This window comes from Hemiscyllium ocellatum, chromosome 10 (assembly GCF_020745735.1).
Source record: "Hemiscyllium ocellatum isolate sHemOce1 chromosome 10, sHemOce1.pat.X.cur, whole genome shotgun sequence".
Lineage (NCBI taxonomy): Eukaryota > Metazoa > Chordata > Chondrichthyes > Orectolobiformes > Hemiscylliidae > Hemiscyllium > Hemiscyllium ocellatum.
Genome location: NC_083410.1, coordinates 111,718,167 through 111,743,606, shown reverse-complemented (window position 1 = coordinate 111,743,606; position 25,440 = coordinate 111,718,167). Strand labels below are relative to the sequence as shown.

The 25,440-nt window shown below is 45.1% G+C and overlaps 1 protein-coding gene across 1 annotated transcript in view; it reads right to left on the bottom strand.

Annotated features, from left to right (window-relative positions):
• LOC132819905 (sprouty-related, EVH1 domain-containing protein 2-like) overlaps positions 1-25,440 on the bottom strand; it is a 103,510-nt gene that overhangs the window by 54,029 nt on the left and 24,041 nt on the right. The window lies entirely within an intron of this gene.

Genomic DNA, 25,440 nt, shown 5'->3' with positions numbered 1-25,440 from the left:
TTCTGGATTACTGCCAAAGGATCTTGAGAGGTGGAGGAGCAAAGGCCCTGGAGCCAGTGATCCAGAGGCATAGACTAAATCTCCAGGGACACAAGTTCGAATCCCACAGCAGCTACTGGATTTTGAAATTCAATTAATAAATCTGAAGTATGAAGCTAATCTCAGTTAAGATGACCATGAAATAGTTATAAAAACCCATTGATTCACCACCGTCCTGTAGGGAAGGAAATCTGCTGTCCCTACTTTGGATGGTTTACACGTGAGTCCAGCCGCACAGCAACCTGGGGGTGTATTAACCGCCCACTCTGCAATTAGGGATGGACAATAAGTGTTGGCCGAGCCAGTGATACAATTAGAATGGTAGTTAAGATTTATCCACATTGTTTTGTGGGTCGAGAGTTACACGTAGGCCAGCCCAGGTAAGAATGGCCGATTTTCTTTCCTAAAGGGATATGTGAACCAGATGGTTTTTATGGGAATTGATGCTAACCCAATGGCTGCCCCAATCCAGAGGCATGGCTGACTTACATTACACTAAACTGCACAAACACTGCTGTTTGAGGCAGGTTTAAAGTTTGGAATCTCCACCCTTCACAAATATTACAGGAAGGTATCTGAGGGGCCGGTGCTAATAGGAAGGAGGGGCAAGGCTGTGGGTTCTAATGGCCTTATCAGTCTGTCCTAAAAATAAATCAAATTACACACATCTTTCTCAAATAAAGTCATTGAGTCATAGAGATTTACAGCAAGGAAACAGACCTTTCAGTCAAACCCGACCACGCCGACCAGATATCCCAAACGAATCTAGTCCCATTTGCCAGCACCCGGCCCATATCCGTCTAAACTCTTCCTATTCATATACCCATCCAGATGCCTTTTAAATGTTGCAATTGTACCAGCCTCCACCACTTCCTACGACAGCTCATTCCATACACACAACACCCTCTGTGTGAAAAGGTTGCCCCTTAGGTCCCTTTTTTTACCTATGCCCTCTAATTCTGGACTTCCCTTCCCCGGAGGAAAAGACTTTGTCTATTTACCCCATCTATATTCATGATTTTATAAACCTCTATAAGGTCACCCCTCAGCCTCCAACACTCCAGGGAAAACAGCCCCAGCCTGTTCAGCCTCTCCCTGTAGCTCAAATCCTCCAACTCTGGCAACATCCTTATAATCTTTTTTGAACCCTTCAAGTTTCATAACATCTTTCCGATAGGAAGGAGACCAGAATCGAATGCAATATTCTAACAGTGTCCTAACCAATGTCCTGTACAGCCATAATATGACCTCCCAACTCCTGTACTCAACACTCTGACCAATAAAGGAAAGCATACCAAACACCTTCTTCACTATCCTATCTACCTGCGACTCCACTTTCAAGGAGCTATGAACCTGCACTCCAAGGTCTCTTTGTTCAGCAACACTCCCTAGGAACTTACCATTAAGTGTATAAGTCCTACTAAGATTTGCTTTCCCAAAATGCAGCACCTTGCATTTATCGAAATTAAACTCCTGTTGTACTCTGATATAACTGCACCCCTCCCCCATTAGAATGGTGTACAGTAACTGCATCTCTGATACAATCTGTAAAATATAACTCCAGCACTATCTCCTCGATATTGGCTTGTGTTTCCCTGACTCAGTGAGAGCTTAGTGCCCTCTCCCCAGTTTTAGCATTAGATGGTGAGTCACTGAGTCACAACCCAAACTCTGGGTCAGATACGTGGACGACACCTTTGCAATCATGAAAAACACAGAAATAGAGAATACACACCGGATCATCAACGCCACACTCACAGGAATCCGATTCATGAGAGAGGAAGAAAAGGACAACCAGCTCCCATTCCTAGACGTGATGGTACAGAGAACACCGAACGGAGAATTCACCACGAAGGTATACAGGAAAGCCACACACACAGACCAAGTCCTGAACTATGAAAGCAACCACCCCAACACACACAAACGAAGTTGCATCAGGACATTATTCAAAAGGGCCACAACACACTGCAGCACACCTGAACTACAAAAAGAGGAAGAAGAGCACCTATACAAGGTATTCACCAAAAACGGATACCCACGCAATTTCATCAACAGATGCCTTAGGGAAAGACAACGAAATGTGGACATGCCACAACCCAAAGGACTGGCCACACTCCCATACATCAGGAGCATTTCTGAACTGACAGCCAGACCGCTGCGACCACTAGGACTCATAACAGCACACAAACCAACAGCCACTCTCAGACAACAACTCACCAGGACAAAGGACCCAATACCCAGCATGAGCAAAACCAACGTGGTTTACAAAATCCCATGCAAGGACTGCACAAAACACTACATAGGACAAACAGGAAGACAGCTAACAACCCGCATACATGAACACCAACTGGCCACAAAACGACACGACCAGCTATCCCTAGTAGCCATACACTCAGATGACAAACAACATGAATTCGATTGGAACAACACCACTATTATAGGGCAGGCCAAACAGAGAACAGCCAGGGAATTCCTAGAAGCATTGCACTCATCCACGAATTCGATCAACAGACACATTGACATAGACCCAATATACCGGTCACTGCAGCGGACAGCAACTGACAACCGGAAGCGGCAGATTCAAACCAGTATAAATGCCGGAGGAATCAGCACAGAAGCGCTTCACAGGAGGCTCCCAAGCACTGAAGATGTCACCTAGACAGGGGACGAAACGTTTGCAAGAAAAACTCCCAGCTCGGTGAACAGAACCACAACAACGAGCACCCGAGCTACAAATCTTCTCACGAACTTTGATCACTGAGCCCCTTGTGAAATGATTCAGGTTGGTCAGGATTATCTTTTCAAAATAGACCCTTTGCATATAAAATGATTTACAAGTAATTTATGCATTGATCCTGCTGGTAAGATGCTTGCCACACAAAGTAAAAGATCTCACGTTCAAAAGTCCACCCTATATGGACTGAGCTGAGATGTCACCGAATCAGTTATGGGTGATCTTTAAACTGGGAGGGAGGGGCAGAGAGAGGTAGCAGTGCAGGAAGTGTGGCTGGGAGTGGACTGGAGGGGTGATGGGGGTGTTCAGTTCCAATAGCTTGCCTGCTCAGACACACTAACTCAGGTGAGTTCAGGTCCAGTAGAGATTTGAATGTATAGACTACATTGCAACCAGAACAGAGCTGAAGAGAAAGCAGGAACAGGGAGCTGGAATACTGTAAAAACAAGATGTGAAAGTAACAGAAAATGTCCTGGTGGACCTGAATTTCTTCCACTAAATTGTAGAGATTCCTATTGATTCTACAAAAGGCAGGTTTTTGCCTCATGTGCGACAGTCTGCCTGGTGTCCTGTTTCACTGTCTGATCCCAATTTTATGAAAACAATTTGAGAGAGGAAGGAAGGAGTTCACTCTGGGACAGGTAGGAGTCAAACAGACGGATGGTTTGTTAATCTCTGTAATCTCCAACATGCACGACTCAGCTTCCTGAAGTAAACAGGTTTGAAACAAGATCAGAAGTCAGATAACACCAGGTTAGTGGGCGGCACGGTGGCACAGTGGTTAGCACTGCTGCCTCACAGCGCCAGAGACCCAGGTTCAATTCCCGACTCAGGCGACTGACTGTGTGGAGTTTGCACGTTCTCCCCGTGTCTGCGTGGGTTTCCTCCGGGTGCTCCGGTTTCCTCCCACAGTCCAAAGATGTGCAGGTTAGGTGAATTGGCCAGGATTAATTGCCCGTAGTGTTAGGTAAAGGGGTAAGTGTGGGGGTATGGGTGGGTTGCGCTTCGGTGGGTCAGTGTGGACTTGTTGGGCCGAAGGGCCTGTTTCCACACTGTAAGTAATCTAATCTATAGTCCAACCGTTTTATTTGAAACCACAAACTTTCGGAGCGCTGCTCCTTCATCGGGTGAGCGTCAGGGCCAGTGCTCCAAAAGCCTGTGATTTCAAATACAACGGTTGGACTATAACCTGGTGTTGTCTCATTTCTGACCTTGCCCACTCCGTTACCTCCACATCAGGTTTGAAACTCAGGAAGTGCTCTCTGGCATTTATAAAACAGGTCTAATGCATTATCAGAGTGCAGGCCAAAGAGTGAAACATTTTCCTAAGTGTGCTAGCTGATTGTAACAAGCCCCACCCAGGCCTGTTTGCTTGTCCAAGTCCACGGAGCCTGAGTTTAGACAGAGAGTCGGGAGCTGGGGGGGGGGGGGTCCCAGCAGCTACTGGGACACAGCACATCCCAGCAGCACACAAAAAAAAACCAATGCCCCTCGAACACACAGGAGGCTCTCCACTGTAACCCAGTGGGAGAAAACAGCTCCATGTTTAAAAACGCTGCCCCCTTCATATTGCTAGCTCTTTTCCAAACCATGGCACATCTGGGAAAACCATTGTAGGTACCAGCCCAGCACCCGAGTGAGAACATTCTGAGACTGCTCTGATTGTGAGGCCACTTTTAGAATACTGTGTGCAAGTCTGGTCTCCCTGCTATAGGAAGGGAAAACTGGGTAGGGTTCACAAGTTATACTGGAAAGGTCCAGAACAAGATTTACAAGGATGTTGCCAGGGTTGGAGGATTTGAGCTATATGGAGGGATTGAATAAGCTGGGGCAGTTTTCCCTGGAGCGTCGGAGGCTGAGGGGTGACCTTATAGAGGTTTATAAGATCATGAGGCTCATGGATAGGATAAATAGACACAGTCTTTTCTCTGGGTTCGGGGAGTCTAGAACTAGAGGGCATAGGTTTAAAAGGTGAGATGGGAAAGATGTAAAAGAGACCCAAGAGGCAACTTTTTCATGCAGAGAGTGGTGTGGGCGTGGAATGAGCTGCCAGAGGAAGTGGTGGAGGCTGGTACAATGACAACATTTAAAAGGCATCTGGATGGGTATTTGGATAGGAAGGGTTTTGAAGGAGATGGGTCAATTGCTGGCAGATGGGCCTAGTTTAGTTGGGGAACCTGGCCAGCATGGACAAGTTGGGCTGAAGGGTCTGTTTTCATGCTGTATGACTCTATGAGTTCTGGGAGAGTGCAGCACCATCAAAAGGTGCTGTCACCTTTCAGGTGGAGATATTAAACCGAGGAGAAAGTGAGGTCTGCAGATGCTGGAGATCAGAGCTGAAAATGTGTTGCTGGAAAAGCGCAGCAGGTCAGGCAGCATCCAAGGAACAGGAAATTCGACGTTTCGGGCATAAGCCCTTCACCAGGAAGGGCTTATGCCTGAAACGTCAAATTTCCATATTAAACCGAGGCCCAGGGCACAAACGTCGCACAGAATTATCCGTGAGCAAAGCTGGAAGCTGCTCTCAGTGACCGGCTGAAATGTACCTCTCACTCAGTGCACAGCAAGCTCCCACAGCCAGAAACTGGCTTCTTGCTTCCTAACTTAATAACTTAACAACCAATAACTACACTGCCACAGCTTGTCACAGCCTGGAACAAAATTGCAAAAGGCTTTTAAAATAGTTTTAAAAAATAAAAGAATGCTAACTGCTTGCTAGCCCAGGATCAAAGGGGAAATCTAATGGCGGGGACTGAGGACATGAAAGGGTTATTAAAAACAGTGATGGAAAGGAAATGGTGTATTAACGAGAGGTACAGAAGAACCGGTAAGTGCAGGTGATGAATTATTTGGAACATCTCAGTGGATTGCGGGTTAGAGAATCTCCTAGCCCCGATGGCTAGCCTTCTAATCTTGCTAAGTGAGCCAGGTAAAAAGTCACTGCAGTTGTACAACTTTCCCAGATATAAACTGAGTCAGGGAACAGCCTGGTTTCAAAAATAAAACAGGTGCCACAATCCATGAGGCAACCCCTTAGTATGCATCACTCAAGATGAAGTTATTGAATATTCGGAAATGTCTCGATTGGTCAATGACCAGTCAGATTTTGCTAAAGTCAAGTTACATTTGATTAATTAATTGAGGCTTTCTTGCTCTGAAGTAACAGGAATGACGGAGGATATGGGGAGGAATTTCTTAAGGGTGACAATGTAGCTAACTGAGTGATCACAGCCGGGGACCATGCAGCTTACAAACCAGCACCCAGCTACACAACGGAAGGAGAAGCCCTAATAAAGAAGCTGCCTTTTCCATCTCTGAGGAATTGCAACTCGGAAAAGTGAGGAAGTGATGTTTCCACTGTACAGCGCTGTGATCAGACCCACCTGAAAGACTGCGCTCACCACTGTGGGGCCAAAGATTAAACATTAATTGACAAGGACAGCTAGCGCAAACCTACCTTGTGCTACATTCCCTTGGCTTTCAAAGTTTGAGAGCTGATACCATTAAGATTGAATCAGACTTAAGTGACAAAAGAAATAGTTTCCCTCTTTGGTGGGCTCTCCCTCTCTCTCTCTCGGGCAACACTATTCGACCTAGACCTATGTCCCTGCACATACAATGTGGTTTGGAATTCGTTCAACCCAAAGCAGGGAATCATTGAAAATTTGCAAGATGTCACTGACCATTTCTTACAAGTGTAGCAGGGGAATTGAGGTATTGATATAGAATCACAATCCCTGCAGTGTGGAAGCAGGCCAATCGGCCCATCAAGTCTACACTGACCCTCCAATCAGCATCCCACCCAGACCCAGACCCCTACCCCATCCTTGTAACCCTGCATTCTCCTGACTAACCCACCTAATCTACACACCCCTGAACACGATGGGCAATTTAGTGTGACCAATCCACTTAACCTGCTCATCTTTGGACTGTGGGAGGAAACCCACACAGACACGGGGAGAATGTGCAAATGCCACGTAGACAGTCGCCAGATGCTGGTATCGAACCCAAGTCCCTGGTGCTGTGAGGCAGCAGTGCTAACCACTGAACCACCATGTCACCCATATGGATCAAAAAGATTTATGGTGAAGTGGCAAGAAGATCCATCCCACCCCGATCAAAAAAATGATGGATGGTGGGACATGTTGCCAAATCCGAATCACCACTGGGAACCTACCGGCACAAGGTATTTATCAGTAATTACTGAGCAGCCACTGCAGAAATAACCAATCCTTGTTGTTTTATTATTTCTTGCTGAGTTATAGAAGCCGGCTTTGATTCAGGAGCTGTAGATCCTCCCACCCCCACCATCAGAACAGGCTTGCCACCATCACCCTCGGACGAGGGTGCAGCAGTATTTACAATGCTCCAACAAACATACAGCCAACAATAAAACCGGACGTGCTACACCCACAGTGAATCAACATCGGATCAGTCACTGAGGCGAAAACAAAACCAGGCCTGATGGGTGCAGTGCTGAAGCCAAAAGGAAGGGAAATTTGTGTGATGAATTATTTAACAAAGCCGTGCCAAAGGACAGATGCCAAAAAGGAAAGGCTTCTTCCTCCCAGTCACCCATGGATTCACTGCTCTAACAACAGTCACCTCAAGCAGAGCCGGTCATGTTTGAGAGATCAGTACACTCAAATACCTCCAAACCCCCATCACTGGGAGGGAAAGGCCACATCTCAGTAAAATCCAAGGCAGGAATTCAGATGAAAATACAATCGATGGAACTATTTCAACTCTTGAAATAACGACGACATGTAACAAGAAACTAAAGGCTAGGTCAGAGTTAAACTGTGACAGCTGTTTAATTCCGAGTTGTCCCACTTTGGGTGATGCCACTTACTCTTACTTTAGAAATGTTATGAAGAGGCTGTTGTGGCACAGTGGTAGTGTCCCTACCTCTGAGCCAGGAGGCCTGTGTTCAAGTCTCTCCTCCTCCAGAGACATGCATTGCCATCCCTGAACAGGCTGCTTTAAAAACCTGCAAATATTATGACTGTGCTCAGTCAGAAAGGCCTGGAGGGGTCAGTGAAGATGGCCATTTCTCAGGGTAAAGGGACTCTGTATCGGAGTTATTAGCACTGCCCATGTTAATGGGTGGACATCAGGCAGTTATAGCATGACTGATGCATACTGTGCAGCCTAATTTCCTGGGGCAGGGGAGTGTAGTCAGAAAACTAAAATAAAGACTTTCCAAAAGACTTCAGGAAGTCAGGTGACAACAAGAATTTGTATTTACACAGTGCCTTTTATGCAGGTGAATCCCCGAAAGAACTTGATAGGAATGTTACCGAACAACACTCGACAGCATCAGAAGCAAAGGGAATGATGAGAAGAAGCTTGACCAAGGAAAACCCTACGTGGGGACGGGCAACTCCAGAGCAAGGTGGGGTGGGGGGCCGGGGGGGTGCTGCCACTGGTGCTGAGATTAACATTGACAATTATCAAGAGGCCAACCCTGGAGAAGGAGAGCGGAGATCTCAGATAGTTGTGCGGTGAGGCCGGGCCTGGAATGGGTTAGATATTGGGAAACTTGAAAGCCCATGGAAGTATTTAAAAAGAGAAGGAGCAGATGTCAGAGCAGAAACGGATGCAGATCAGGAGGCTCAGGCTTAATTGATGAACGAACAGTGCGAGATATGGACAGCAGAGGTTTGAATAAACTCAAGTTTGGAGGATACAAGAACAGAGAGCAGCTGGTTAAATGAAACTGAGAGTGCCCCTTTCTTTATGGATACAAATTTTCTTAATCGTTCAGAATTTGCAAAGTGAGGAAGCAGAGATCTAGAAAGACCTAAATATCACACTGCTATTCTCTCATTCCTGAAGAAGGGCTTATGCCTGAAATGTCGAATCTCCTGCAACTTGGATGCTGCCTGACCTGCTGCGCTTTTCCAGCAACACATTTTTCAGATCACACTGCGATTGTAAAGTTTACTACATGGTCTGTCCCACTCTCCCTAGAATGCAAAACTTTCTGAAAATCCAATCCAATTAATCCCATGACCACGCTCTTTCAAAGCTTTCTTTATTAAATATTGAGCCAAACCTCTTTAGGGCCAGATTACAAATTCTACTCTTACCATTGCTACTTGGGATCCCATTCCCTACAACTGCTTCAGAAAATATCTTCTGACATCACCCATTATGGCGGCACAGTGGCTCAGTGGTTAGCACTGCTGCCTCTCAGCGCCAGGTACCCAGGTTCGATTCCAACCTCGGGCGACTGTGTGTGGAGTTTGCACATTCTCCCTCTTTCTGTGTGGGTTTCCTCTGGGTGCTCCAATTTCCTCCCACAGTCCAAAGATGTGCAGGTCAGGTGAATTGGCCATGCTAAATTGCACATAATGTTAGGTGCATTACTCAAGAGGGAAATGGGTCTGGGTGGGTTACTCTTCGAAGGGGTCGGTGTGGACTTGTTGGGCCGAAGGGTCTGTTTCCGCACTGTAGGGAATCTAATCTAATCTAATCATTTTGTTCAGTTTATGCCCTCTCTGAAAAAACACTGCAACTACCCTCCATGAGAAGGGTGACACGGTGACTCAGTGGTTAGCAGTACTGCCCCACAACATCAGGGAGCCAGGTTTGATTCCCACTTCGAATGACTGTCTGTGTGGAGTTTGCACATTCTCCCCATATCTCCCAGTGACACTGCAACTGAACCATTGCCTGTCCATTTTTCCCAAAGCCCTAAAAGTAATAATTGCATGTTAAACAATATTTGAAGGGGGCAGTTGAAAAGGGAAATGCTACAGCAATGAGGAGCTGATATATTTGCACATATTCAACATGTACTAGATGCAATCTTTTGCCAAGTAATTTATTTCTGCCCCTTAATGTTAGGGCATGGTTTAAGTCCACTATCGAAGACAAACTGCAACCAATTCAGATGAAGACTTCAAGTTGTAGGAACAGAAATAGGCCATTCAGCCCATCAACTCTGCTCCACCATTCAATGGCTGATCTGATCATCCTCAACTCCATTTTCCTGCCTTTTACTCATAACCCTTGATTCTCTTCCGGATTAAAAAAAAGGCATCTCAAATACTTAATGACTCAACCTGAAGCACACTCTGTGATCAAGAATGCCATGGGTCACTATCCTGAGAAGAAATTTCTCCTCAGCTCGGTCTTAAAAGGGTGATCTGTTGATCTGAGATGATGCCCTTTTGGTCTATGACTCTCCCACAGGGGGAGATAACCTCGCCTCATCTCCCCTGTCGAGTCCTCCAGGAATCTTGTATGTTTCAATAAGGTTAGCTCTCTCTCTAGGATTTTAGCGAAAAGGATACTGGCATAAAACATATAAAGACAACAGACTCTGGAAGCCAGCAAAACCATTACTATGGAAAGCTGAATTTGTCAAATGCTGAGAAATAACCTAACAAACAGAAAATCAGCAACCGCAAAAGTTGCATTAAGTCACCAGCTTCCTTCGTGCAATCAGAAATTGTGCTCAATGTTAACATTTTACTAAATTCTAGAAAGCGACAGTCGATGTAATTCCAACACTGATGTCTGTATTGGAAAAGGACTTAATAAATATATGACAGCTGACAAAAACCCACGCTGGGCTGGACAAACGTAGTATTTTGTACAGACATGTTCTCCAGCAGCTTCTTTAAACCATTGCTCCTGTGAATTATTCAAGCGCCCCATGTTTTGCTTCCTGCTAACATTCACACAGTTAATACATGAAATTTGAGAAATTCTACAAATCGCCAAAGCTTAAATTAACTATGCATATAGTACACAATGTACTCATTTCAAATATTAAATTATGTTCAGTTGCTTTATAGTAGAAGAACATGTTGTAACAGAATGCAGAGAGATTCAGATGATATTGACGATGAAATCTGTTGGCTTGAGGCCTGTAACCCTGGGTATGGTGTATTACTAACCAGCAGACTCCTTGTATGGACAATTTTCCAGCACAAATTATCCCGTGCATGGGGCCTGAGAGAAGGGGAAGGGGGTGGTGTAAGACCTAACGTTTATACACCCTGCTTCCTGACAGGAACGCTGCGCTGCATTCTGTCCAATATATCACATTCTTGTGTAACACTGGGTGACCATGAACAGAACACTTGTGAATTTAAACAAAGCCTTTCTGGTCATTAAAAACAGTGTGCATGTAGCTCTCTCCAAAGTACAGTGGCTTGACTGGAATCAACTCATTCACAAAAAAAAACACGAGAACACTGGAGCTTGGCACAAGGAAGAGCCAGCTCCTAGCATTTCAAAACAATCACCAAGGTTCAGCCTTATCACAGGAAGGCAAAATCATTCTTTTGCATCCTGTATAGTCAATGAATGGCAAATTAAAACCCAAGGAACATTTAGTTCACATTAAGTATGATGGGATAATATTCCAGACACACACTGTTACAAATTCAGGGCTTTACAAATGATACAGTCAGTATCCCCCACAACAATCACTCAAAGAGTCTACTTTTCTTTATTAAATTACACAAGATGTTTGGCGCACATGGCAGCCACACATTGCTGATTGCTACAAAAATCCCATCTGGGTCACCAATGGGAAGGTAATTTGCCATCCTTACCTGGTATGGCCCTCATCTGACTCCAGACCCACAGCATTGTGGCTGACTCTTAACTGCCCCTTTGAAAAGGACCCTAGCAAGGTGCTCAGTTCCAGGGTAATTAGGGACAGACAGCAAATTCAAGTCCTGCCCAAATATCTGAGGATCTTGCTCCACATAGAACATAGAACATAGAAGGATACAGCGCAGTACAGGCCCTTCGGCCCTCGATGTTGCGCCGACCGAGTCCTACCTAACCTATACTAGCCCAATAACTTCCAAATGCCTATCCAATGCCCGCTTAAATGAACATAAAGAAGGAGAGTTCACCACTGATACGGGCAGGGCATTCCATGAACTCACAACCCGCTGTGTGAAGAATCTACCCCTAACATCTGTCCTATACCTACCACCCCTTAATTTAAAGCTATGTCCCCTAGTAACACCTGACTCCATTAGCGGTAAAAGGTTCTTAGTATCTACCCTATCTAAACCCCTAATCATCTTATACACTTCTATCAGATCTCCCCTAAACCTTCTCTTCTCCAATGAGAACAGCCCCAAGTGCCTCAGCCTTTCCTCATAAGATTTTCCTATCATTCCAGGCAACATCCTGGTAAACCTCCTCTGCACTCGTTCTAAAGCTTCCACATCCTTCCTATAGTATGGCGACCAAAACTGCACACAATACTCCAGATGAGGCCTCACCAGAGTCTTATACAACTGCAACATGACCTCAGGACTCCGGAACTCAATTCCTCTGCCAATAAAGCCCAGTACACCATATGCCTTCCTCACAGCACTATTTACCTGGGTGGCAACTTTCAGAGATCTGTGTACATAGACACCAAGATCCCTCTGCTCATCCACACTACCAAGTAGCCTACCATTAGCCCAGTAATCCATCATCTTGTTATTCCTACATCTAAACAGAGCTTTACTGGAGCAATTGTGGAGCATCATGGGATGGTCTACTGCAAGGTAGGCGCAATGGAAGGTCACGGTGGCACAGTGGTTAGTACTGCTGCCTCACAGCGCCTGAGACCCGGGCTCAATTCCCGACTCAGGCGACTGACTGTGTGGTGTTTGCACATTCTCCCCGTGTCTGCGTGGGTTTCCTCCGGGTACTCCGGTTTCCTCCCACAGTCCAAAGATGTGCAGGTCAGGTGAATTGGCCATGCTAAATTGCCCGTAGTGTTAGGTAAGGGGTAAATGTAGGGGTATGGGTGGGTTGCGCTTCGGCGGGTCGGTGTGGACTTGTAGGGCCGAAGGGCCTGTTTCCACACTGTAAGTAATCTAATCTAAAGTCACGATGAGCATCTTAATGAGAGCCAAAGAAGGCCGATGTAAGGCAATCGCTGGGGCCATTGGTAACTGAACATGGAAAGAGGACTTCAATAGCAGAGAAACAAGATGAAAGAAATTCCTGCTCTAAACAGTCACACATTGAGTAATCAGCACATCACGGAGCTGACCCACACAGGCCACCGAACCTCGCAAAAAGGTCACAAAAATAAAAGGTGCTTTACAGGAGAAGTGTTATAGTCAGGTCACAGCACTTCAAAGGTCACACGTCAGTGACAGAAAGATATTGCCGCTGGACTGATGAATACAAGGAGTTGGAAAAGGGTAAGTGTTCAAAATGGACACAAAAATGCAACTTTCCACATCATAATGGACGACAGAATTCACTGCTTTGATGTTTCAAATTGCCATTTCCTCTTTTTTAGCCCTTTGCATCTGACTTACAAAGTTAGCAGGTAATCGCAGAATGCAAACAGGATCAATGTTGCACTTTATCACTCAGAATTGATGAGCAATGTGATCTGTTGGAGCACAGTTTGCAAGGTTCCAGGCATATACCATTTAATGCGCATTTATGAAGGTATATTAGTCTAACTTGATTCTAAACACCAGGTGTGTACAGGTAGGTGATGCTACCAACACAGACAGGTACACTGACAGTGTCCACTATGTCCCATCTACCTTCTTCATGAGGCAAGGGAAGTGATGTAACACCCAGGTGAGAACACCACGTCCAATCTAGGACGGGCCTGTGATCTACTAGACTCCCAGCTTGCTTCCAGACGCCATGAATATTCTCTCTGTCACCAGACTGTGTATTCACAGGGGATTGACGAACGAAGGTGTTTCACAATTCGAGGCCAGTGCTAGTGCTGAGCACAGCGCTTGCAAGATGTGATTTAGCTATCTGGGAAAACAACATTTCACCGAGCTTGTCACCTGAACGTAACAATAAAATCAAATTACATCGATCTGCCTTCCAAATGATGAGAAATATGTATTAATTAGTCTGTATTAGGAATATGGATGACACAATAATAAAGTTCAACAGGCTCGCAAACAAGACCAGGGAAGAAACTGCCATCGTGTAGACCACCGACCACAAGAAAGGGGGATCTCAGAGTGGTTCTCCCCTGAGTGGCAGATGGCACAATGTCAAATTCAAATGACGAGCTCAGAGAGATTTCAGAAATGTGTTGTTTCCCATGTCATTCGGAGGGATGGAAATGGTTCCAAGAAATGGATCAAAGAGGGATGCAATGGAAGACCAGGAGGATGATAAAAAGAAGGTAACTTGATTGTCTGGGAAACTCTGAGCTTTGGGGCTGTGTAAAATAAACCTCTCAAGTACCAAACAACTGAATGATAACAGGTTTTTGAAAAATACACTAAACATGGTAGAGAACCTCACCACCACCAGAGAGGTCAAAAAGGTTCAAAACACATGGAATGAACTTGACCCAAAACATAATTTCTTTAAAAATGTAATACCGAGCATGCTCAAACATTTGGAGAACAATTGTGGAGTAATGAGGGTGTAGACCTTATGCCTAATGAAGAAGATAAGCAGAGGAACAGCTACATGAAGAAGGTATGACTAGGAGATGAAATGTTTCCTGCTTTCAATGGTGACCAGCGATTTCAAAAAATCTCAAAGCTGAATATGACAGTGAATTCATTGTTTATTTATAGATTGAATGAGATGTACAGCTTGCATTATTAGAAAAATGAGTAAGGTTAACACGGAATTTATCTCGTCATAAATAACAAATGTTAGCCAATTAATACTAATTCTTAAGTGCTGCTGGTTTTAACTTTATCTTACTGAGAATGTTATTTTTGAATAGAACTTGAGCTCGAATCAATCACATTTCAGAGATTTTGTGATGAACTTTACAGTAACCATAACCCGTATAATCTCCATGACCATCGATCAATGGAAACATCCAGAAACCGGTCAGTGGTGGGGAAGCTTTAAGCAACAATTACTGGGGATAGTTAGTTATCACATGGGGACAGGTGGGGTGGTGAAGAGAAGTCAGCCTGGATGTCTAAAGGGGAAGTCTTCTCTCACTTGCTGGCCCTTTCTTTTTCAAGAGGGTAACAGGAGATTATGCTGCTGGTGTGGTGTACATAGACTTCCAGAAGGTACACAGTGCCACATGACCGACTTTGAGGATAGCTATAAGTCATGGAATAATAGGGCTAGTGATTGGAAACACAATGATGGATATCTTGGAGGCTGGAAGTGAAATTTCCCAGGCCCTGGTTTTGGCAGCCTGGCTTCTCCTCATCTTGGTGCGCAGGGGACAATTACAAACCGGCTTGATGCTGTGAAACCAAGGAGAACTGTAAAACTGTCAGGAGGACAATGTAGAACCTCACAAAGACATTGATAATTCACTGGAGTGGGCAGGTGAGGTTTAATGCAGCAAAGAATGAGGTGATACACTTTGTTTGGAAGAACATTGAAAGACAGTATAAAGTAGGGGGTACAATTCTAAAAGGGAGGGGGGTAGGAGCAGAGGTACTTGGGTACATACATGCACAGACTATTGAAGGTAACAGGACACATGGAGATAGCCTTTAATAAAGCAGGCAGTGTCCTCCCTCAGCTTTGTTAATGGGGACATGGTGCAAGAGCAAGGAGGTGATGTTGAACTTGTACAAGACACCGGTTAGACCTCAGCTGGAGCAATGTGTCCAGTTGTGGGTGCCACATTATAGGGAGAGGTGTGCACATATGGGAGAGAGTGCAGAAGCAATTCACAAGCACGGTTCCAGGGTTGCGAAAGGTCAGTGAGGAGGACAGATTGAAGAGACTGGGAGAAGACTGAGTGGAGGGGCTTGGACAGAGGAGATAGAGAGAAGCTGTCGCTGCATGGAAAAGCATCAAGAATGAGAGGGCAGACTCTTCATGTGATTTGCAAGAGAAGCAAAGGTGATGTGAGAATTAACCTTTCACCCAGTGACTGGTTAGTGTGTGGAATACACTGCCTGCAAGTGAGATGGAGGCTTCCAGAGGGCACTAGGTGGTTATTTAAACCTGACCAAATGTGTCAGGTTAAGGGCAGGAGCATGGCACAGTCGTAATGCTGATTTGGAGGGCCAATATAGACATGCTGGGCAGAATGGCCTTCACTATAACACACTCATCAGCCTTTATTAATCCCCAGTCTAAAATGTGTGACTTTTGAATGAAGTTTTTAAGCCTTCAATCTCTTGGCCGTTTTCTCCTTCTCAAGTTTAACAAGAAACACAATGACAGGAGAACAATTTGAATTTGGATCCCCATAATAAAGTCAGGCCTTTCCTGAAAGCACATGGTAGTGAGGGGCATCAGCTCATCAAATACACAGCCAAACATACCACGCAGCAGATGCTTACTACAATATCTATGTCTCATGTGTGTTAACACCTCTGCTAGTATCCAGATACCAAAAGACATTAAAAACTTCTAAAATCCTTCTCTCAAACATGAAGCCACTTTAATGTTGAATTACAGGAGGAAACATCCCTTTGCCACATTGACATTGTAACCATCAATTCTACACAAGAATCAAAGCCCAGGCCAAGTGGTCTGCACAGTTTTCAGAGGGAAACACCCCTCTCTGCGGTCTAACCACACAAATTCTCTCAGAACTGTTCAATCTGCAGCACTGCATTGGAGCAGAACCAGAGGTTAAAACTTGCCAGCAGCAATGAGAAGATTTTGTTCATTTTTCCAACTGCCTCCAAATAACCAGGTTAGAAATCAAGATGGTTTACCGGCTGCTGGAAGATTTTGTTGTGCCTTCCATTTAATGATAAGGCATTAACTATTTCTAGTCTTGTGTACACAGAAAGCTGTACATCTAATTGCTTGGTTGTACACACAACTTAAACATTGATTAAAAAAAGACAAAGTAGAACTTTCTCTTGCACCAATTTAAGCAAATCAGATGGGCTTGCAGTGTGTTCCACCTGTGTATGCTAGAAGCTCCTGAGATTCCCACACTGGAGCCTCCGTGTTGGCATATAGGGTTGGTCCTTCTCATTGGGACAGGGACATGGAGACTGCCAATCCCTGCTGTACTCCACATGGCAACACAGTGACCAATCAATAGTCTGCTGTGCCTGGTTTGAGATCAATCAAATGTTCCAGCACCCTCCAATCATAGAATCCCTTAGCAGCTCATTTGGCCCATTGAGTCCACACTGACCCTCCAAAGAGCAGCCCAACCAGCACCCTCCCTAGCTTATTCCCTGTAACCCTGCATTCCCCGTGGCCAATCCACCGAGCCTGCTCATCTTTGGACTGTGGGAGGAAACCGATGCAGAAACAGGGATAATGTGCAAACTCCAAACAGACAGTCGCCCAAAGGGGTGGAATTGAACGCGGATCCTTGGCACCGTGAGGCAGCAGTGCTAACCACTGAGCCACCGTGCTGCCCTAATGCTGGATAAACTGGTGTTCCTATTTTACATTTGGTTTCTTGCCTCCTAGTCCTGATGAGCTCACGATGAACTTCAACTTGCATCTCTTTCTCCAGCACCAGGTATGATATACACCTGTATGATAACTCAAGCAGCTGGTGATGGATGGGGTCAAGGGGACTGTGTTTTACCCAGCTGCAGCATCACTGCATAGGGGCGGAGCTTGGTTTGAGATAAAACTAAAACCTCCACCCCAATCAATTTCTTAACCCTCATAAGTCAATATGAAAATGACCTACATTCTTTACAAGTAGGTGCAGTTTCTAGTATATTTAATAGGCTAATACATGTGCAGTGCCACATTATTGTGAGAGAGCGAGAACCCGACAGTGAGTTAACATGCACTGGTGTGTAAAGTGCGTATGAGCAAGTGAATGTGAGAGAGAGTGAGAGTGTGTGTGAGAGGGTGAGAGTGTGTGTGTGTGTGTGTGTGTGTGTGTGTGTATTGGGGCAGGAAGAGGTGAAGAGTGGGATAGGGCACGTTGAGTGTAGACTGAAGGATGCTAAGGATGTTCAGTCATTGCCCGGCAGTTAATTAAAACCTCCCATTTGAGCCAAGGCAGGGCCTGGACAGAGCTTAACCAAAGTCTGGATGGGTTTGAACTTTACAAGGAAGAGAAAGGAACCAAAGGTGCCACATTAGCAGGGTATTAATAAGGATCAGCTCCTCTCCTTCTCACACATTGTCACCATGAAGAATGTAGTAACTAACTGCTTGCAGGGACTGCAAGTTTGTCCTAATTCTCAATACACACTAACAACATTGGTACTAAGCATCCAGCATTGACATTCAGATACTGACACATTTAACAAGTGTCTTTTCACATTTATTGTCCTCCAATAATTTTCTTCTGTTCTACAAAAGCCTTCTTCTGATGTTGGCAGCTTGCTGGCCTTTCATTGCCCTGGTACCAATTTCGCATCCACAGGATGCTCAGCATGAATAACGCTTCCTGGGATGTGTGTGTGTGTGTGAGAGTGAGAGAGAGAGAGAGAGAGAGAGAGAAATCATAGACAAACTCAACAGCCTCTGCACCTGACTTCGGCTCACCGATCAGATCTCCCACACCAGAGTCAGCACCGCAACCCTCCATCCTTTACCATCTCACAAACCCATAGCTGTAAACCCAGCCACTCGCTGGACTCAGAAATGCTGCATTTGTAAGGCAGCTGGAAATCGGATTTGGGATCTTTCCAGTTTTTTCTGGTCACTGTGTGAACTCACAGAGAGAGAGGGGCCAGAAGGGAGAAAGAGGAAAGCAAAAGGTCCTTCCAAACAATCCTTCAAGAGACAGGTATTCAACAGCAGGAGCTCCACATCTCTCTGTCCATGACCAATTCATTGAAGGCCCTATGGTAAGCACACTGCTGTCCAGTTAATACATATTTCTCTATGTTCGAGTTAGCATCATGAGCTGGTGTCACAAGATTCAAACATCATGCTGCACAATATTAACCGCATTCCCATAGTGCCTGGTTTCTGTTGGATTTGGTACGATCATCATTTCACCAGATCAAAACTGGACAACCTGACAGACAAGGTCAAGGCCATGGCACTACAGGAGTACGTGAGAAGTAATTTTATGGCTCATTTTGATGTGAACCTAGCAAGAGCGCTCACTGACAGAAAAGGGTCCAGTGATTGGGTTTCCTTCCCCTCAGACACATGCACTCGAATCTCAATTGGCATCAATCTCGAAACGAGAACAGAAATTAGAGTTTACTGTTAAGCCCAAGTGGGAACCCAGTACAAAGTTAAAACACAGTGGGCTCGAATCTTCAATAACACGGAAGAACTGCATGCTTACCTCTCACTGGGGAGCATTGTGAACCCAGAAACATTACAGCAGCAGCACAGTGCTCAGCATATTCATGGGGGCTTCAGAACAGCCTGTCACAGTATCTCATACTATCCACATCCCACACTAGCACCTTTCGGTACGATCTGCACCACATCGTGGAGGTTTAACTGAGGCATTTGCAGCTCATGATTCAGCCTCCCTTCAGAAATTCATCACATCAACGCAGATGAGTCACTTAAGGTTCAGTCTGCAATTGCAGACCTACGATTCCCTCATGTCATATTCATACGCTGCCTCTCCAGTAAAGATACACAGGGGCTAGAGAAATCCTGGAAGGATAAAATTCCAGGATAGAAGTCTGACAATTCCCTTCCATTAAAAATTCCTTTTTAAATTGATACAAGTCCTATTACTCAACATTTAATGATTTCAAAAAATGTAAAATATTCGAACAAATGACTCAATGCAAACGTAGTTCAAAGGCAGTGTTCACCACTTCCAGAAAAACGAGACCCATTAAAACAGAGAAATGATTCCAACATACAAACTGGTACTGCCCTAATTTGGTCGATCAAGAGAAAGGGAACCCCACCCCCTGCCAACAAAAAGAATAGTTTGAATCTAAACAAGCTCATTCATTTTTTTTTCCCTTATTTGTGGGATTGTGGGTTGTTGCTGCCTGGGCCAGTACTTCCTGCCCTGGAGCTGGGGGGGCGAGCTGCTGCAGTCTGTCTGATGTAGGGACACCAAATGTCGACAGGGAGGGAATTCCAGGATTTTGACCCAGTGACAGTGAAGGAAAGGCAATATATTTCCAAGTCAGGATGGTGAGTGGTCTGGAGTGGAGCTTGAAGGGGGTGGTGTTCCCAGATATTTGCTGCCCTTATCCTTCTAGATGGAAGTGGTCGCAGGTTTGGAAAGAGCTGTCTTGAGGACCTTGGTGAATTTCTGCAGTACATCTTGTAGATAGTATACACTGCTGCTACTGAGTGCCAGTGGTGGAGGGAGGGGATGTTTGTGAATTGGTTTCATCAAAGTGGGCTGCTTTGTTCTGGATGGTATCAATTTTCTTGAGTGCTGTATCCATCCAGGCAAGTGGGAAGTATTCCATCACATGCCTCACTTATGCCTTGTAGATGGTGGACAGGCTCTGGGGAGTCAGGAGGGGAGTTAATCGCTGCAGGATTCCCAGCCTCTGACCTGCTCCTGTAGTCACTGTGTTTATGTGGCTAGTCCAGTTCAGTTTCTGGTCAATGGTTACACCAGTATGTCGATAGTGGGGGATTCAGTGATAACATGAACCAAAGGACATTACATCAGAAAGCACAAACTCAATCTCTCTTCCATCCCTATCCCCTGTACCTGTACAGCTTTTTGTCAATGTGTGAATCGCAAGATCCAATCATATTTCAATAGACATTATGAAAAAATAGGTAGTCAGGTTCTATCCAAAGCTAAACATTTCCTCAGCTTTCAGGTGGTTGGGAAGTTCAGTCCGACTCCAGGATTTGAACACAAACTCAGGTGACGATGGCAGAATGTGCAAAACCAGGATCCTGCTTGACCACATGAAACACATTATTTCTTCCTCATTAGGAGACCGTGCTGCAGAGAGGATGCTGGCTGTAATTGCCAACGCTATACTGTACTGCAGAACGAGTAATTCAAAGTATGGGAAACATTTTCAGACGCTCGAGATGAGCGAGGACAATCCAAAACACACGCCTTCTTAACTTTAAAGGAATCTATTTGTCCAGCATCAATCGTCATACTGACCACCCAGGTGAACCTGCAACCTCCCACTGTCAATATTAGCAAAAGGGTCAACAAGGTGGACTCAATGGGCTGAATGACCTGCATCTGCACTGTAGGGATTCTATTAAAAAAAGCGAGATCAACAGTGTGTGTGTAAGTGCCGGATCTCACGCAATGCCATGGGAGGCCTCTGACCGCCAGGACATCTTGTAAACTAGTCCTCCCTCAGCCTCCTTCACCCACCACCACCATCAACACCACACCTCCCTCCCCCAAGATCAAGCAATTTGTACATCTGGCTGTCCACCCTTACACTTTTAGACAGAGCTGCAGAAAACAGATTAATGCTGGAGGGAATCCTACTTTCTGCCACATGAACTGCATTACACGCTGCTGCAGGAAGTGAATCTCCAAAACAAAGATCCACATCCACTTCATTTAAAATAACAACTTGAAATGCTTTAAAAACATTGGGCCAACACTTTCCAGTCTTCAGGTCTTTCCAGATAGTTTGATTAGATGAGATTAGATTACTGACAGTATGGAAACAGGCCCATCGGCCCAATAAGTCCACACCGACCGGCCGAAGCGCAACCCACCCATACCCCTACATTTACCCCTTACCTAACACTACGAGCAATTTATCATGGCCAATTCACCTGCCCCGCACATCTTTAGACTGTGGGAGGAAACCGGAGCACCCGGAGGAAACCCACGCAGACACGGGGAGAACGTGCAAACTCCACACAGTCAGTCGCCTGAGTCGGGAATTGAACCCGGGTCTCTGGTGCTGTGAGGCAGCAGTGCTAACCACTGTGCCACCGTGCTGCCCACATAGTTGGAGGGGAACTTACAAAACTGAGCAAAGTGAGAGCCTGAGGACCTCGTCTTGTTTTTAAGAACCAACCAAGACAGAGATTTCATTGTAATTACTCATCAACTTAGCACGACATGGCACCAAGACAGAACAACTCCCTATCCAATGCTGGTATCTCAGATGAAAATAATTAATTTGTGATCACTATGAGAACCAGAGGACGACATAAGCTACAGGACTTTTCTAGAATAGATGACTATTCTACAGGAATAGTGCCAGAAGACTGGAGGATAGCGAATGTGGTCCCCTTGTTCAAGAAGGGGAGTAGGGATAGCCCGAGTAACTATAGGCCAGTGAGTCTCACTTCTGTTGTGGGCAAAGTCTTAGAGAGAATTGTAAGGGATAGGATTTATGAACATCTGGATAGGAATAATGTGATCAAGGATAGTCAGCATGGTTTTGTGAAGGGCAGGTCGTGCCTCACAAACCTTATTGAGTTCTTTGAGAAGGTGACTAAGGAAGTGGACGAGGATAAAGCAGATGATGTGGTGTATATGGATTTTAGTAAGGCGTTTGATAAGGTTCCCCATGGTAGGCTACAGCAAAAATTACGGAGGTATGGCATTGAGGATACATTAGAGGTTTGAATTAGGAATTGGCTGGCTGGAAGGAGACAGAGGGTAGTAGTTGATGGTAAAGGTTCATCTTGGAGTGCAGTTACTAGCGGTGTTCCGCAAGGATCTGTTTTGGGACCATTGCTGTTTGTCATTTTTATAAATGACCTGGAGGAGGGTGAGCAAGTTTGTGGATGATACGAAAGTCGGTGGAGTTGTGGACAGTGAAGAAGGATGTGGCAGGTTACAGCGGGATATAGATAAGTTGCAGAGCTGGGCAGAAAGGTGGCAAATGGAGTTCAATGTAGCTAAGTGTGAAGTCATTCACTTTGGTAGGAGTAACAAGAAGATGGATTACTGGGCTAATGGTAGGCTACTTGGTAGTGTGGGTGAGCAGAGGGATCTTGGTGTCCATGTACACAGATCTCTGAAAGTTGCCACCCAGGTAAATAGTGCTGTGAAGAAGGCATATGGTGTACTGGGCTTTATTGGTAGAGGAATTGAGTTCCGGAGTCCTGAGGTCATGTTGCAGTTGTATAAGACTCTGGTGCGGCCTCATCTGGAGTATTGTGTGCAGTTTTGGTCACCATACTATAGGAAGGATGTGGAGGCACTGGAACGAGTGCAGAGGAGGTTTACCAGGATGTTGCCTGGTATGGTAGGAAGATCATATGAGGAAAGGCTGAGGCACTTGGGGCTGTTCTCATTGGAGAAAAGAAGGTTTAGGGGTGAGATTTGATAGAGGTGTACAAGATGATTAGGGGTTTAGATAGGGTTGACAGTGAGAACCTTTTTCTGCTAATGGAGTCAGCTGTTACTAGGGGACACAGCTTTAAATTAAGGGGTGGTAGGTACAGGACAGATGTTAGGGGTAGATTCTTTACTCAGTGGGTTGTGAGTTCATGGAATGCCCTGCCAGTAGCAGTGGTGGACTCTCCCTCTTTATGGTCATTTAAGCGGGCATTGGATAAGCATATAGAGGTTATTGGGCTAGTGTAGGTTAGGTAGGCTTCGGTCGGCGCAACATTGAGGGCCAAAGGGCCTGTACTGCGCTGTATGTTTCTATGTTCTATAAGCCATGTACCCATCCTGCACCGTCCACAGAGATCACGGCTGAACTCCCAGCTTTGTTCCAGTTCTCACCTGATCCTCATATCCCTCAATTCCTTCCATGTTCAAAGATCCACTGATCTCTGCACTGACCACATCAAATAACAGGCTGTCCACAGCTTTCAGATGTCGAGAGCTCTGGAAATTCACAGCCCCGTAATTAATTTTTGCAGTAAACAGCCAACCCTTTATCCCAAAACTATGGACCCATTTTTCTAGACAGTCGATTTTATTCTAAAAGGGGGAAAGAGGCAGTCCAGAGAAGGCCCACTCGGGTGGTAATGGGTTTGGAGGGATTGTCACAGGAGAACAGGTTGAGGAGATTAGGCCTGTACTTGTTAGAATACAGAAGAATGAAAAGTGAAACATAAGATTTTTTGGGGCTTTACATGTTAGGTTTGGAGAATCCAGGATCGGAGAGGCATCACCTCAGTAAGGAATTGCCCGTTGAGATAGAGATGAGGGGGAATTCCTTCTCTCAGAGGGGAGTGAATTTGGACCATTCCTTACTGCAGAGGGCTGTTGAGGCTGGGTCATTAAGTATATTCGAGGCTGAGACAGACAGATTTTTACTCAAGAAGGGAATCAAGGGGAAAGGCAGGAAGTGGGGGTTGAGGATGATCAGATCAGCCAGGAGCTCAATGAATGGCAGACCAGAGTTGATGGGCCAAATGGCCTAATCCTGCTCCTACATCTTGCATGAGAACTCTTTCATCCCAAATGGAGTATACCAATGTTTAACAGAAAAGATAAAAAGTATTTACATTGTTATGGCTACAAATAAGACTTTCCTTTCATCTAGTTTTGAAAAATGTTCTTAACAAGAACTGGTTTTGATCTGTCATGTATTTATGCAGGTATTCTAAACCTAGGCTTGGCCATGATCAGTGCACATTTTTCAGCACGTGGGAAAGAATGGCAACCATTTTGTGCATAGAACTTTCCAGAAGCACTGAGACAGGGGTGAATGGTGATTAAGGGATAGATGTTTAAGATTTCTCTTGCTTTGAATATAGCTGGAGGAGTTTTTAAATTGATATTCACCTGTCCAGGTAGCTGAGTGCCTGAGTTTACACCAACAACATTGCGCTGGTGTTGCAATGAAATGCCACCCGCTCAGTCCTGAAGTGGAGATTATTCTACAAATCTTCCAAACCAGAAGCACAAGTTCCTATCTGTTTCAAGGAGATGTCAATCACTGTTCTAATTCAAAAACAAAGTACAGCATGAGGATAAATTTAATCAAAATGCGTGTGATATGAAACAGATTTTTCAGCAAATCTCCAACCCACTGGAGTTTCTGAATATGTTAGTTAGACAACTCTCTATGTATAGTGCGTGTACCACTCCCACTGGCTGCGCTTCCAATACCAAAACAAGCAAACATTACCAATCCAGGAACAGCAGACAGTGAGCGAGTCCCTTGGGAATTCCACACCTAAATCCCCCAATCTTACACCACTCAGTGTCTGAGGAACGTGCTGTGGACACACTGCAGCGAATGGCTCACATTATGGAAACCAACTGAATGTCAATAATATTGGCGGGCATCTGACAACGATTGAAAAAGAAACAAAGTGTATGGAGACAAAGGCAATAAGTCACGATACTAATGGGGAGAGCTGGCACAGACGATGGGCTGAATGGCCTGTTTTTGTGCTGTAACGATTCTGTGATTCTAACAACTGACCAACTGATTGCACACTCCATTGCAAGGAGTGTGTGTGAGAGCAGTTTATAGCAGAACATCACATGGTAATGTTACACACTGCCTCGAAGGTACACTGTCTGTCTGTCTGTCTGTCTGGGCTGGAATCTGCGTCAGATCCATACCAGCCGACACTTAGAGCTGCTTGGCTAACCCTCTCCATGAGAAAACAACACATCCCCCCAAAAATGGTGCTGGGCCCTCTACTTTTTGTCATTTACAATCATTTGGACACGAGCATAAGAGGTACAGTTAGTAAGTTTGCAGATGACACCAAAATTGAAGATATAGTGGACAGCGAGGAGGGTTACCTCAGATTACAACAGGATCTGGACCAGATGGGCCAATGGGCTGAGAAGTGCAGGTGGAGTTTAATTCAGATAAATGCGAGGTGCTGCATTTTGGGAAAGCAAATCTTAGCAGGACTTATACACTTAATGGTAAGGTCCTAGGGAGTGTTGCTGAACAAAGAAACTTTGGAGTGCAGGTTCATAGCTCCTTGGAAGTGGAGTCGCAGGTAAATAGGAT